This window comes from Electrona antarctica, assembly GCF_951216825.1.
Source record: "Electrona antarctica genome assembly, chromosome: 2".
In the NCBI taxonomy this organism is placed as follows: Eukaryota; Metazoa; Chordata; class Actinopteri; order Myctophiformes; family Myctophidae; genus Electrona; species Electrona antarctica.
This window is the reverse complement of record NC_136807.1, coordinates 12421724-12437903: the sequence shown is the minus strand read 5'-3', so window position 1 is coordinate 12437903 and position 16180 is coordinate 12421724. Positions and strand designations below refer to the sequence as shown.

The 16180-nt window shown below is 42.5% G+C and overlaps 1 protein-coding gene across 1 annotated transcript in view; it reads left to right on the top strand.

The window, feature by feature from the left end:
- The window catches only part of gmeb2 (glucocorticoid modulatory element binding protein 2), a 263131-nt gene that overhangs the window by 235810 nt on the left and 11141 nt on the right, over window positions 1-16180 (top strand). The gene's annotated exons all lie outside the window — the stretch shown is intronic.

Genomic DNA, 16180 nt, shown 5'->3' with positions numbered 1-16180 from the left:
TGTCAGGCCCAGATTCTTCTGCTCTATTTCCTCGCTCTCTCTAGACCCGCTCTCTCACTCACTCCCCCCCCCCCCCCCCCCCTCTCTGATGTTTCTCTCTCCCTCCCTCCCTCCCTCTCTGCCTCCCTCCCTCCCTAGTCCCTCCCTCCCTCCTCTCTCTGCATTGCTGTGGCTGTGGCTGCTCTGCTCTGCTCCAGCTTATTGCTTAGAATCAGTGGTTCTCAAAGTGGGGTCCGGGGACCCGGGGTCGGGCGGGCACTGCAAAATATTAATATAACATCACAATCGGTTTAACCACGTAAACCCCTATTTTAAAATTTAGAAAATATTTTAAACGTTTTTTTTTCTTTGCTGGAAAACGGACACCACCTAACTCCATTTTGGAAAGTAAAACCAATGGAAAGTAGTAAAAAACGCTTTGGACAAAACCTCCTAACTCCATTGGACCCTCAAACGGTCTGCTAAAGCAACTAACTCCACCACCTCTCCCCCTCTCATGCAAGTTTAATTTCCTGATAAATTAACATTTTGGAGTTAGGTGGTTTCTTCCTGACAGCTTTAGTTAACCTTTTACACAAATCGTCTATTCTGGGGTCCCGATCTGGTACAAAATATTTTCAAAAGGGGATCAGCAACCAACTACATTTGAGGGTTCTTGACATGAAAATGTTTGAGAACCACTGCTGGTCTCAACATTTTTTAATTTTAAGGATCCCCGATTTGATATGTATTATATGCCATGGACCTGCATTTGATACTTTTTTTTGTCTCTGGCACCTCAAACTATACTGTAAAAAAGTGTTAATGTAACTCTGAGAGTACGCTATGAGAGGGATACCGGAGAACTTGCCAGTTTACCAAGTCGCCGCGGCGAAAGTTCTTCATCAATGTCTTCATCGTTATGCTAACATGCTGTCTTCATCAGTGTAGTATATGTCAAACTCACAGATGTTATAGTTAATTTCCAAAGTGATCAAATTATTTTGTGCAATTAAATGGTCAGCTAGAAAATGATAAAAAGGTGAGTATGTGAATACCAGTGATAAGTAGGCCTACCATTTCAGGAATTGTTTACTAATGAATTACATTGTTTCGGTACTTTGGTGTTTAAACTTTTGGCATTCCTACTTTCTCTAGTGTTAACTGCGGGCTGTGTTTTTTCCTAGTATGGTTGACTGACTGGAGTGCTCATTTTGGTTCCGTTTAGGTTCACTCAACATCCTGCGTGAGGACACAACTCTTGAAACCACTTCCGCGCCCGTCAAATCTTTACTTACATGTCTAAAAGCGTCCGAATAGGCAAGCCGTGGTGGACGAAATAGGTTGTCACGGCCCGTGCTCTGATCACAGTCACTCACAGTGCATCTGAGCCCAAGGCATCTACCATCTGAAAACAAACAGACCTGTCTGAAGTGAGTGGTACTGTACTGTACTGTACTGTACTGTACTGTACTGTACTGTACTGTACTGTACTGTACTGTACTGTACTGTACTGTGTAACGGACCCACAGGTAATACCTTTATTGTTTAGTGTATATATTCAGGCATTGGAACAGACATTGTGCCAACAACTGATCGCAGCTGATGAGAATCAGATAATTGGGACCCAGCTCAGCTGTGGCACTGGAGTTAAAAACAAGGAAATGCTGCCTCAATACAGAGAAGGCTTGAAACAGACAGCACACAAATGGTGTGGCTGAAGTTTGTTGGTTATGGATGGCTAAGGAAAGGAAGGCCAAAGGAACGGTCAACTGCCAACTAACCATAGAACTAACTGATGCCACACACAGAAGATAGCACCTCGCTGGAAAGGGGGACGGTATTTTATTTGATTTGCTTGCACTGTTATTGGTATTGTTAAAATGTATGCAGAAGGCTGTTTATGTATTGTGTAATGTACTTTAGTGATGTATGAGATGCCTGTGCCTGAGATTTGAACTGTTTATGGATTATATTGTAGTGATGTATGACCATTGATATATTGTATTTTATTTCTGTCCCAGTTCTACGTTGATCTATGAATAAAGCAACTTCAAAATCATCAGTTCAGACTTCATCCTTAAAAGGCCAGCTGGGTCCGCTACATACTGTACTGTACTGTACTGTACTGTACTGCACTGTACTGTACTGTACTGTACTGTACTGTACTGTACTGTACTGTACTGTACTGTACTGTACTGTACTGTACAAGCCCTCCTCCCTGGCCTGTCTGTGTCTGTGTGTTAGGCTGTGCAACAGTGACACTTGGTGGTGAACAAACGCTATAACGCTATTTTCGTGCTTGGACAGACAGACCCAGGGGCCCAGGGACAGACCCGGGGACACACATAGCTTTCTATAGGAGTGGTTGCACCACTAAAAATGGCCATGATGGTGGAGCACAACTCAAGCCATGAATTAGGGAACTATACACTCCCACTTTGACAAATATTGAGAGACATTCTTCTTTTTACTCGACCGCAATCATTTGAAAACTTAAAGTGACTTAGAAGAATTAGATCATTATTTCAAAAGCTTTGGCTATTTCAATATAGCACATCTACAAGCTCTCAACGCATTGCATTAATTGGGTACTTTAAGCATATTTGGATTTGTAACATTTTGAATAGAGGACCTTTACTTACAGTAGTATTTCTAGGAACTTTACTACTATTACTATATGCTATTGTGGACTCCAATGAGTGGGGATTTCAGGCAAGGGTTCACCGACTTGTTCAAGGACACTTGGACACATAGCTGTTGACACACTTTTGGCTGTTGCAGGGATCTCACCACCAGGGACCCAGCAGGAATGATGGAGCACCGGCTGCTCATACAGTACACCAGGATCATAAAGCACTCTGTCTGCTACTGTATGTCCCACAGGACTGTACTGGTGTGTCCTCTTACTTCTCTTTAAACGTAACAGGTCTGCCATTCCTGTATCTGAAATGCAAGGAAGTGTTGGTTGGCACACTATGTTCTTTATATATATTCTAAAATCTTCCACATACAGTAATTGTGCTAGACATCTGTGCTGTGATGTTCAGCTATACATTGGTGTGCTTGTACTTTTCGTTTTACTAATAGTTTTTGAAATGTTTAGATTAGATTAGCCTAAATAAGAATACATTTAAAAGAGAAATAAAGCAATGTCGTCTCTCCACACTTGCCCATAATGTGTTTGTGTATGATCTCATGTGTGTGTGTGCATGTATAGTCCAGGCAGTCGAGCTCATCCAGGCGTGTGTGTGTGTGTGTGTGTGTGTGTGTGTGTGTGTGTGTGTGTGTGTGTGTGTGTGTGTGTGTGTGTGTGTGTGTGTGTGTGTGTGTGTGTGTGTGTGTGTGTGTGTGTGTGTGTGTGTGTGTGTGTGTGTGTGTGTGTGTGTGTGTGTGTGTGTGTGTGTGCTCTTGGAGGGGGGCACTAGCAAGCAAGTCCATTTTGACCAGGTGAGGTGGATCAGGTATTAGGGGGTTTGTGTTTATTAAAAGAGCCTAATGGCAGAGGTGCTGAGCTTGTGAGTTGGGGGTCTCTTGATCTTTGCTGCTTTCCTCACTGTCCTCTGGTCATAGAGACGCCAATCTGGGTACCCATTGGCAAAACAAAGGAAAAACAGCGCCCTCCCGAAGGGCAGAGCACTGCACTGCACCCCACAGAGCTTAGACCTCAAGGTGGTTACCGTCTGCAGCTCAGCCTTGTTGGTCTATGACTGTGAGAGCCCCACCCGTACCAAGCCAGGACAGCGAAGATGATGACCATGACGAAGATGTAACTGAAACATCGAAACGTTGTCACTTTTTTACTTGCACCCTGATAATAAAATAAGGGCGTAAACTGTCTGAGTTGCTCCAGTGCCTCCTTTCCTCCTGTAACCTGACCTGCCTCTGGCTAGAGGCGCGGTTGAGAAGGTCAGGAGTCGGACTGGAGTCTTTCTAAAAGCTGCGTCGAAGGATGGGAGGGCAACACAACATCCATATGTCTCAGCCTCCGTAGGAGGTAAGTCCGCTGCTGGCACTTTGCGAAGATGGCCTTCGTGTTGTCATTAAAGGTCAGCCCACTGTCAATAGTGGTCCCAAGGGATTTGTAGCTCTGCTAACCCTCTCCACCACCTCACCAAGTGTCAGCTGCGGAATACGGTCGAGGTCATCCTTCCTCCGGGGGCTCATGAGGAGCTCTTTGGTCTTCTTGGCGTTCAACCGGAGGTGTAGTGCTCCTCACACCACTGGTGCAGCTTCTGCTCTTTGGTCTTCTTGGCGTTCAACCGGAGGTGTAGTGCTCCTCACACCACTGGTGCAGCTTCTGCTCTTTGGTCTTCTTGGCGTTCAACCGGAGGTGTAGTGCTCCTCACACCACTGGTGCAGCTTCTGCTCTTTTCGATGTGCACAGTAACTTCATTAAGTACATCATTTTATTGAGCATCTAAACAGCGGTAGGTATCGTTTCTGTCTCTGAGGTATCGTGAGATTTGGCTGCCAGACAGGAAACGGTGGAAAGTCAGAAAGGTACCTTGTGCTCTTTAGATACCTCTATAAAATTACACAGTGTACACATCGAAAGGCAACACAGCAGACAATAATGTGTTATTGCGACGGCAGGTCGCATTTACTATGAAATCGTACGTTTTTTGTCAGTCAGTCAGTCAGTGTATCACTCAAAAGCCCCATACATGGGGAAAGCCCCCATATGGTTCCCAGGTCTCGTGAGTCGTGACATCACGTGACATCATCAGTGATGTAGATAGCCACTCTCGGGACCTTCAGAAGATGGTGCGCTTGGCTGAACATACCATAGGGAGCCCCTTATGCCCTCCTCTTGCACATCATGATCATTTTTGCACCTTTCTAAACAAATTTTGCTGTAAACTGTATATGGAACATAGCCTCAATTGCTCCTTCTTAAATTAAATTGTGTTGTATATATGGAACACATAACCTACTGTGAAGCTGTTCACAAAAAGTTTACCTAACTTTGCTACTACAGGGAAAACATGCACATGTACATGTTTATTCTTAATTAATTGTTTGCTGTGCTTGCTGTGGTTTTGTTGTTTTCAATGTTATGCTATCTATGCTGCTGCATTGTCTGTAAGGAAGCCAAAACAAAAATAAGTTTTACTCTTATGTACCTGTATACAAGATGTAACAATAAAGTACAACCTTGAACCTTGAACTTCCGGGTGTATAGTTTAGCTGAAATTAGCTCCCATGGTGTGACAAATTTGCGGTCTGGAATTGCATGATAGCAAAAATGACGTTGGTGGACTGGCTTTACCTCCTTTCCATATACCTCCTTGCCTCAGTGCGAGACAGGTCGCTCGAATGAATAAGGCCCCGCCTCGCTCCCATTGTTTACACCGCTCCCATTGTGGGGCCGAGAAAGGCCCTTGTTGCAACGGCGAATGAGACGTCTACCTTTCTATGTCTATGATCACGAGACTGTTGATTACTGGAGAGTGCCTTCATGCTGCTGTGGGGGAATTGGTCCTCTCCATAGATTGGCCGGCTCTAATGAGCCATGTGTGACACAGGCAGTGGATTGGACGGTCGCCACACCCAATCTGCTATAAAGCTCACTCACAAACTCCCTCACAACAACTCACGGTTCAGTCGGTGTGTCTGATGGAGGGGAAAGGAAATGGTTGGAATAATGTGTTCCTTTCACACCTGGGAAACTCCCTGGGATCCTGTCAGTGTCAGGAGATCCTGCTCACTCCTCATGCATTGAAGGAAGCATGAGCTCAGATCAGGGCTCTCCCCAGGTTGGCTGAGGGAGAGTATAGTGCCCAAGATTACGGCTTAGTGGAAAAATGACGTGTGTGTGTGTGTGTGTGTGTGTGTGTGTGTGTGTGCGAGCTGGCCGGATGTATGGAGAACCGGGATGACTGGAGGCGACGATGGAGGGCTCGTCTGAGGACGAGTCCCTATAGGGACACACACGGCCAGTTATTGGAGCGGTGTGCACCGCTCAAAAATGGGTTACAAAAATCGTGGGATAAATATTAAAAAAAAAAAAAAAAAAATAGGCTACTTTAGTGACTCTTATAGTACACTTAGTAAATCATTTTAAATACCTCATGATATTGAGTTTAGTGACTCTTATATGCGTATCATTTTAAAATACCGTGTGATATTGAGTTATAGTGACTCTTGCACATGGGTATCATTTTAAATACCTTGTGATATTGAGTTATAGTGACTGCATATCATTTTAAATACCTCGTGATATTGAGTTATAGTGAAGCTTGCACATGGGTATCATTTTAAATACCTCATGATATTGAGTTATAGTGACTATGAGTATGATTTTAAATACCTCGTGATATTGAGTTATGATATATGATTTTAATTACCTCGTGATATTGAGTTATAGTGAGTGACTCTTGCACATGGGTATCATTTTAAGTGGTCTTTCTGGATGTGAAGGCAGGCGTTGCTCCGTGAACACATTGAGGTTAATACCACCAGGGGATGTGCTTGTGGATATTCACAGGTTATGGTCAGAGATCAAGTAGGCTATTTGTTTTGCTATATCGGGATTGCTTTAGCCCGCAGTGATTCTGTCACGTATAGGCTACATGTTTTATTCTCACACAGACACAGACACATGCACTCATGTGTGCACACGCACGCACGCGTGTGAAAAGCTAAAGCCATTTAAAATTATCACCATTTAGTAGTTTTGGTCTTAAAATAATTATATATTGTGTGCTGTTTTTGCTTAAAATATAGTGTTCTCAGGGTCTACAAAGCCAATTAATATATAGGCCTAATTAGTCAAATACATTAGAAAAGGTTTAACCTTTTTTCAAAAATGAACAGTAAATTCGGCCCCGAAAGCCCAAACCGATCCAAACACAAACAATGACTTTTGTATTATTATTATTATTATTATTATTATTATTATTTATTTATTTTTTCTCTGGAAATTCTAAATATCAATCTTGTGCCATACTGTATGTATCAACTGGTAGCGTAGCCTGTAGCCTGGCTCAGTGGCTGAGCCTCGTCTACCGCTGCCGGTACTATGGCCAGAACAAAGGCAGTTACTGATGTCAGATATGATGACAGACACACACAGTCGGAGACTCGGAGTCGGGTCGTCTTGACCGGCGGCGACATGCATCGCGGATCGCGGATCGCGCCCCCCAGAAGGATCCACTTTTGGTTTGGTCCAGACTTAGCGTATAGGATGCATCGCGCTGTCCATCCATGCAACAGCGGTTTATTCTATTGGTCCGGTGGTGGAGTTGCGCGTCCGTCCATCCATAGATTAATTCTCTGTCAATGGCCCGCTTGTGACTGGACGCGTTCTCTGTGAAATGCAATGGCTTTGCACAGTCAAACGCCGAGAATGTATTTTATTATGGATATCTTGTGTTTTTTATGGATACTGCCAACGATGTCATGGGCTGTCGAAGGTAAGATTCATATACTTTATGACTCATTCGAATCTATTATTTATTAAAATGTAGGCAATGAACTATATTGTGAATGAGCCAACTGCACACTAAAGACCCATGAAGTGCATAAAGAGAAAATAACTATCTGTGGGCAACAATAAACAGGACTGTATTTCAACCTTATTTTAATATGAATTATATTTAAGTAGTGTTCGGTACAGAAACATTTGGAAGAGGCTCTGTCAAAGTACAATTACATCATGTGCCTACTCTGAAGTGCATATAGTCTGAGCATGGTTGGCTGGCTACTCAATAGTCTCGTTTGTTTGTTTGTTTGTTTGCTTGCTTGCTTTCTTTCTTCACATATAAATCAGTTTCACAAATAGGCCTATAAGTTATACACCGACCAAATAGCAAGTGAAATCTGAGGGAGAATGCCTGAAAACCCTCCAGGGGTTTCGCATTGTAGCCTATTCGTGAATTATGCATATAATGCATACAACTGAACTAATGCTCTTTCGTCACGTTTTAAAACCTGTGTTGTGCCTGTATATAGGCTATAGCAGTACAAGCCCAAGCCCATCATCCGATTTAAACACACTGATGGTGATGGTAGGGTATGGCCTAGTTACTAGGCAGCCTATGCAATTCATATTTGAGAAATTCAAGTTTTGTTTTTTAAATATTGGAAGTGTCTGTGATGTGGACTCTTTTCTGAATCTTTTTGTAATAGTAGATGCACATTTCAACCAACTGTACATGGAAGTTTATAGCCCAAGACCTGGCCATGACCATGGCATGTATGATACATTTAATGATGGAAGAATGTGTCTCTTTTGGGTTCGATTTCAGCATCTACTGTTATGGCTGTTGCCTCCCCAAGGGGGGACCCCACTGTCATAGATTGTACGACTAACCTGCAAGGTTTTCATCAGTAAACACCCCTTATTGAACATACTGTACATAGAACTATGTAACTATGTTTATGTATGTAATATGTTGGCCAAAACGTATATGTGTAACATTTTATACTACATTATTCTCCCCCTGGTAGTACACTCTCCCCAATGTCCCCGTTGTTATAAAGGGGGCTTACCCGTACCTGAGCTACTTTTGACCTTATTTATTGATTTATACCTTATAAACCTGAGGGATATTAAAGCTGCAACCCGGAATTTGTTTTGACCCATTGAGACCTGAGAACAGATTCTACAAATGTCTTCTAATTATGACAGTTTTCTGAAAAACCTCTGTTTTTATAATGTAGCCTAAGTGGTTCTCAAAGTTTTCCATGTCAAGGACCCCAAAAACTATACGTAATTGACCGCCGACCCCCATCTGGAAATATGTTGTTCCAGGAGACCCCCCCCCCCCAGAAGCAAAAACTTTGAGTTAAAAAACGTTCGCTCTGAAAGAATATATGTTCAAAGATCTGCGCCACATTTTCACGAATTTTCAACAGCTAAAGTATAACACAAAATGCTTAAAACACCAAAAGGGGTTCCCGTCCTGAATGGGTTAATGGGCTGCGGTGGCTCAGGGGTAGAGTGGCTGGATGGCAACCGCAAGGTCGCCAGTTCGAACCTGGGCTCTCCCAGAGTTAGTGTCGAAGTGTCCTTGAGCTGAACCCCTAATTGCTCCTGATGTGCTGGTTGGTGCCTTGCATGGTTTCCGCCGCCATCGGTGTATGAACGTGTGTGTGAATGGGTGAATGTAATGCACAATCTATGTAAAGCACCTTGGATAAAGGCGCTATATAAATGCACCATTTACCATTGAATGAATAATGCCTTATTTTAACCAATCTTGCAGTTAATACAATACCTCCTGAGCTCTACTGGACAGCAGTGGCTCAAGCAGGAGGGAGAGCGGCTGCTTGGGAACCAATCAGAAAGGTTAGGTTGGACCTGTGTTACTGTCCAAGTGTCATGATTGGTCATTATGTTGAAACTCCACCCATCCAGCTAGTGAGTTCATGAAGCAGGGTACATCATCAGCAGTAAAAATCACACCCGTGTGAAGTGTGTGAATCATCTCATTCTGGCCAATCAGAATGCCTGTTGCCACAAATTTACGTCATATTTGGCGGACATTTGACCTAATTTCTCCTTTCATTGTCGATAGCAAATAGTGTGGGGACAAGATGACGTACATTTTCCCTTCATTGTCAATGGCATTTAATGTTTGTGTTGCGGACATTTGACCTAATTTCTCCTTTCATTGTCAATGGCATTTAATGTTTGTGTTGCGGACATTTTGTGGGGACAAAATCTGTATATAGGAGGGGCTAGCGCCACTCAAAAATACTGTAGTACTTGTGCATATTCTTTAAAATTGTGTGTGTGTGTGTGTGTGTGTGTGTGTGTGTGTGTGTGTGTGTGTGTGTGTGTGTGTGTGTGTGTGTGTGTGTGTGTGTGTGTGTGTGTGTGTGTGTGTGTGTGTGTGTGTGTGTGTGTGTGTGTGTGTGTGTGTGTGTGTGTGTGTGTGTGACCACAACATCAGTGCAAATCACCATTGTAGGCAATCATTTATCTTGTGTATGATCATGTCAGACCAGAGCGCGGTCAGCGAAAGAGAGAGACAGAGAATGGGAGAGAGTAAAGGCCTATTCATACTCCAGTTTTAGGTGATAAGGTGACCACCGAAAAGGTGAAAACTACAACATGACATCAGGCCGTGGTGGTAAGTGACTGACAGCTCACCCCAAAACATCTCTCTGTTTTTACTAAAACTACAACATGACATCAGACCACGGTGGTAAGTGACTGACAGCTCACCCCAAAACATCTCTCTGTTTTTACTAAAACTACAACATGACATCAGGCCGCGGTGGTAAGTGACTGACAGCTCACCCCAAAACATCTCTCTGTTTTTACTAAAACTACAACATGACATCAGGCCGCGGTGGTAAGTGACTCACAGCTCACCCCAAAACATCTCTCTGTTTTTACTAAAACTACAACATGACATCAGGCCGCGGTGGTAAGTGACTCACAGCTCACCCCAAAACATCTCTCTGTTTTTACTAAAACTACAACATGACATCAGGCCACGGTGGTAAGTGACTCACAGCTCACCCCAAAACATCTCTCTGTTTTTACTAAAACTACAACATGACATCAGACCACGGTGGTAAGTGACTGACAGCTCACCCCAAAACATCTCTCTGTTTTTACTAAAACTACAACATGACATCAGGCCGCGGTGGTAAGTGACTGACAGCTCACCCCAAAACATCTCTCTGTTTTTACTAAAACTACAACATGACATCAGGCCGCGGTGGTAAGTGACTCACAGCTCACCCCAAAACATCTCTCTGTTTTTACTAAAACTACAACATGACATCAGGCCGCGGTGGTAAGTGACTCACAGCTCACCCCAAAACATCTCTCTGTTTTTACTAAAACTACAACATGACATCAGGCCGCGGTGGTAAGTGACTCACAGCTCACCCCAAAACATCTCTCTGTTTTTACTAAAACTACAACATGACATCAGGCCGTGGTGGTAATGACTCACAGCTCACCCCAAAACATCTCTCTGTTTTTACTAAAACTACAACATGACATCAGACCACGGTGGTAAGTGACTCACAGCTCACCCCAAAACATCTCTCTGTTTTTACTAAAACTACAACATGACGTCACGCTGCGGTGGTAAGTGACTCACAGATCACCCCAAAACATCTCTCTGTTTTTACTAAACCACGTGGTCACCTTATCACCTAAAACTGGACTATGAATAGGCCTTAAGAGAGGGAGGCAGGGAGCGTGTTGAAATATAGGCCAAATATAGGCAATAAGCTAATGCTGGATCCCGAAACCTGAACACGCTGATCAACATGTTGCTGATCAAACACGTGTAGCTCGTCGACGACATGCCACAGAATGATCGCTGTCAGCAAAATAACCCCGGCAAGCTCATGTCATAGCAGAAAGACCTGTAGTTTATTGGTTCCCAAACTGGGGGCCAGGAACCCCAGGGGGTCCCCACATCATTTTCAACCTTTTTAATACCAAATTGGCCAAATTTGTCAAATAAGAAAGAGACAAACATTGTGAAAATAGCCCATCTACAAAGTAGTGCGAGGCGTTGTCAGCTTGTAGTTTGGCTATTCTCACAATATTTATCTGTGGGACTGAGCCAAACAAAATGTAATGTGAAGTGCTTGTCAGGGTCCCCGACTCCCCGGTTCACTTCAAATAGGATCATTTTGGGCAGTCGCGGTCTAAAATGTTTGGGAACCCTTGCTGTAGATCAGGTCTATAATAAAGTACGAAAAAAGATGTATTTTCTATGTAGGTTAAGGTCTGTTGCAGTAAGCAGAGAAACCATGTACCGTGTTCGTTTTCCTGCATCAATCCAGGCGGTGAGATATGATATAAGTCTGACATAATGGTATCTCAGTGCTGCTCAAATGTGCCATGCTTCTTAGGATGTGCCCCAAAAGTGTTGCGCAACCAGCAGACCTTCCAAAAATCAGCAGTACATTATACAGGATTTCATCGCATGCACGCACGCACGCACGCACGCATGCACGCACGCACGCACGCACGCACGCACTGACCCAAAGACCAATGACTGACGTCCATGATGCACCTGTATTCTGGGGCTGGTGGTTGGTGGTCCCATGATGTGTGTCTAGTGTCTAGTCTATCTATCTATGCCTGCTGTCGTATCGTGTCTCTCTGGATCAAGATCCAATCCCCCCCCACATCATACACCTCTGTCTCTTCCTCTATCTTTCTCCCTCTCTCTCTCTCTCTCTCTCATTTTGGTCCCTCTCTCTCTTTATTTCTTTCACTCTCTCTCTCTCTCCCTCTGTCTCCCTCACTTTCTCTGCCCCCCCCCCCCCCCCCCTTGCTGGTCCATATTTTCCTCGATTTTGAAACATTGATATGGGTTCGGTATCTGTATTGGCACAGAATCAGTAGTTCCGTTAACTTCCGTATTGCTTAATAATAATAATAATAATAATAATAATAATAATAATAATAATAATAATAATAATAACTTTATTTATATAGCACCTTTCTAGGCAAAAAGAAAAATAGAAAAATAAGGAAAATAAACATAATAAACAAGAAATAACCAAACATTTAAGCAAATCAAATTAAAACAACATCAGATAATAATTTACACTTTGAAAGCTTGAATCATACTTTGTATTCTGTTTGGTGCCTCTTTATTTGATTGGCCTAAAGCTCAGCTCCTCATTGTTGGGGGGGGAAACCTTGTATGTCCAGTATTGCTACTTGTAAGGACATAGAAAAAGGACCTCTGTTCCAATGGATCCAGTGTAATTATTGTTAGTCACAAGCTCTTGTTAATACTTTTCATTGGTTAAATATTTATAAAACAAGAATGAAAAAAGTCTGCACACCATCAGACCTTCACATGGGTGAAGGTCTGAGGAAGGGCTTTGGCCCGAAACGTTACCACCTTTTAACCCATTTTGGTGTTAGCATTATGTTATGCTTTAGCTATTGAAAAATAGCATGATCTACAAGCTCATAGCGCGCCACCGAGTGGCGCGCTACGAGCTTGTAGGTCTGCTATTTTTGAAAAATGACTGACGACTGACATAGAAACATAGCTTTTTCAGAAAACTGTCAGGATGTAGAACACATTTTTAGAATCTGATCTCAGGTCAAAATGGGGTTAAGGTAAAGAAATATTTGGGAGCTGAAATTGGTGTGCAGACTTTTTTATTCTTACTCTATGACTGTCTTTTGATCCGACAACCAGCCTACAGGTCATTGGATGTGCGTGTCTTTCGGCTGTTTGTTCAGCCTCTTTTGCTAAATATTTATAAAAACCTATTCAGGCGGACTTAAAAACCACTTGAAACCTACAGGCTTCCTTCCTTATTCTGGGCATGTCATTATAGGCAACACTTTTAGTATTGGTATTAGTATTTAGTATTAGAGTTTACATTAAGTTCAGAATGCGTTGTGATGCAGTGCGTTGTGAGCTTGTATATATCTGCTATTATTACTACTTTTGCATGTCACTGTCAATGAAGAAGTATCCATAGGCATTCATTTCCAAAACATAATCATAAAAAGCTGAATTGTGAAAATGCAAGTTTTCTGCCTGACAATGTTAATGGCAAAATAAATTATTTATTTACTTATTTATTTATTCATTTATTTATCATGGAATTATTAGGTTTTGGAATATGAACTGTTGCCAGTTTGGAAAGAGCTTATTTGCTGCATGCCTCATGTAACCTCTTCTCTGCACGCTATTGGAAGCAGAAGCAGTCTTTCGTGGCTTCATTGCCCTTTCTTTGCCAACGGAGAAGTTAACCAGCATTAATATTCAGTGTTATACACATTTGCCCTGCTCTTTACCCTCTGGGAACAGCGCCAGAAAAGTACTGAGCATCAAAACAGACCTACTGTTCTCTGCTGCGGGTTGATGGGTTTGGAAGTCTGAGAATGTGCTTATAGGATTCTATAGGCCAGGGCTTGTCATTTCCCATTCTATTGTCCGCGGGCACAAAAGTCACTTGTCTGGAGCACGGGCACACAAATACATTTTAAATCAACTAAACTGTAAGTTGGTTTTGTTGAATACATTAACCCATTTTGGGCGGGAACCCTGGAACAACATATTTTCAGATGGGGGTCGGCGGCCAATTATATATAATCTTGGGGGTCCTTGACATGGGATAGTTTGAGAACGACTGACATAGAAACATGGGGAGGGTAGGTACCCTCACAAAAACATGCAGTAATCCTGGTCTCTAAACTGCCTCCCCCTGGCCAGCCGGGGCGCCTGATGGAGGGGAAAGGAACTGGTTGGAATAACGTGTTCCTTCCACGCGCTACATCCAACCAGAGAAACTCTCCCGTGTCAGGTGTAAAGGAACAACTTGGACACTCAGGCATGAAGGAAGCATGAGTTCAAGTGCGTTGCTCTCCCCAGGTTGGCGGAGGGTGTGTAGAGCTCAGGTTCACATTAGATAATTGACACAGGGGTGAAAAAAGGGTTACAAAATCGTGGGATACAAATTATATTAAAAAAAAGACATTTGTAGAATCGTGGGTAGTTTTTCCCTTTGAAAGTAAATAAACAAGCCACAGTTTGGTTTTCCTGAAACGAAATGTCGGGCAACAATATGGGAACGTTAGGTAATTGTTAGGAAAGCCAGACAATAATGTCAGACAATACTGTCGACTGCGAGGAGTGTCACAGAAAAAGTGAAACCAAGAGTCTTTTTCAATGCACTTCCGGTAAGATGTATTAGTTGACAAGCCTTAATGTCAAGCCCTGTATAGACCAGTGGTTACAGTGGTACCCTAGGGGTCCTTGAGAGAGTTCCAGGGGGTCCCCAGCTAAATGATAATTAGGAACCAAATGGACCCTTATGGGTCTGTACACTCTCAGAGTTAAATTAACTTTGATTTTACAATATACATTGGGGTCCCAGAGATAGAAATGCCATTAAATGGGGGACCGTAGCCTAATTTAGGTCAAACCAGGGGGGTCCTTGAAATTAAACTGGTTTAGAATCACTGCTAGAGCCGTAAGAATCTTCTCTTATGGGGGTCCTTGGCATATCTTTTCTAATGGGGGTCCGTCCGTAGCCTAATGAGTGTCAATTTGGGGGTCCTTGACATAAACAGGTTTGGGAACCACTGGTGTAGACCTACTGTATGTTCACGTGAAATAGAAAGTCGGCATGAAGTAGTATCTTACTATAGTCTATACCAGAGAGAAACATCCCTTTCTGTCTGGGCACCAGGCAGCAGGTTCAGTGCATGGTGAATGAAGGCAGTGTGAAAACCAGTGTGTGTTGTTGAGAAATCGATATACAGCATGATCCGTTTTCCTTTTCTTTTCTTTTTTTGAAGAGTTTTAGGGTATGATGTTACAGCCTTGGCAGTGAAAAACCCTCAAAGGGAGGAGAGGATATTGCTGTCGGGAGGAAACCTCATAACTCCATTTTTGAGGTTTTTTTCTTTTGGCATAAATCAGTGCTATTGAACACCCTTTACGTCTGTGTGTTGTTTCGAAAAAATTGAACCAATGGAAAGTAGTAAAAAGTGCTTTGGACAAAACCTCTTAACTCCATTGGACCCTCAATATGTCTGCTAAAGCAACTCCACCACCTCTCTCCCTCTCATGCAAGTAATTGACAATATACAGTATTACAACACCAACTTTGATTGGCTTGCTTTGTTTTCAAAATTCTTAATTTCCTTAAAAATGTATATTTCATTTCCTGCAAAATTAACATTTTGGCGTTATTAGGTTTCCTCCCGACAGCAGAGATATATAAAGGTTATTGAGCTCTAAAAGCCACCTATCCACAAAGTTTTTGATTTTAGTTTTAGTCATAGTCTCTTGAATAGTTTTCATTTAGTTTTAGTCACACTTTAGTCACCTGGAATGTCTTAGTGTTAGTCTAGTTTTAGTCGACTAAATATCATAGGATTTTAGTCGACTAAATCTACAGTTGATGTAGTCGATTAAAATGTATTTTGGGGGGCCTTAATTTACACTTGCAACCAAGTGTAAAATGACTTGTGTCTATTACTTATACTGGATCTCTTGTCCACTAGTCCCTTCCTTCCTAACGTTTTAGTCTAGTTTTTATTTGTTGACGAAATTGTCAGTAGGGCCAATATTTAGTCTTAGTTTAAGTCATCATGGCTTTGTTTTCATTTAGTTTCCATTTAGTTTTCTGTAGGGAAAAAAGGTAGTCGACCAACATCCTTTGTCATGGTATTAGTCGATGAAATCAACACTGCTACGAAGCGCATGTCATTGATCTTCTGTGTGTGCTGCAT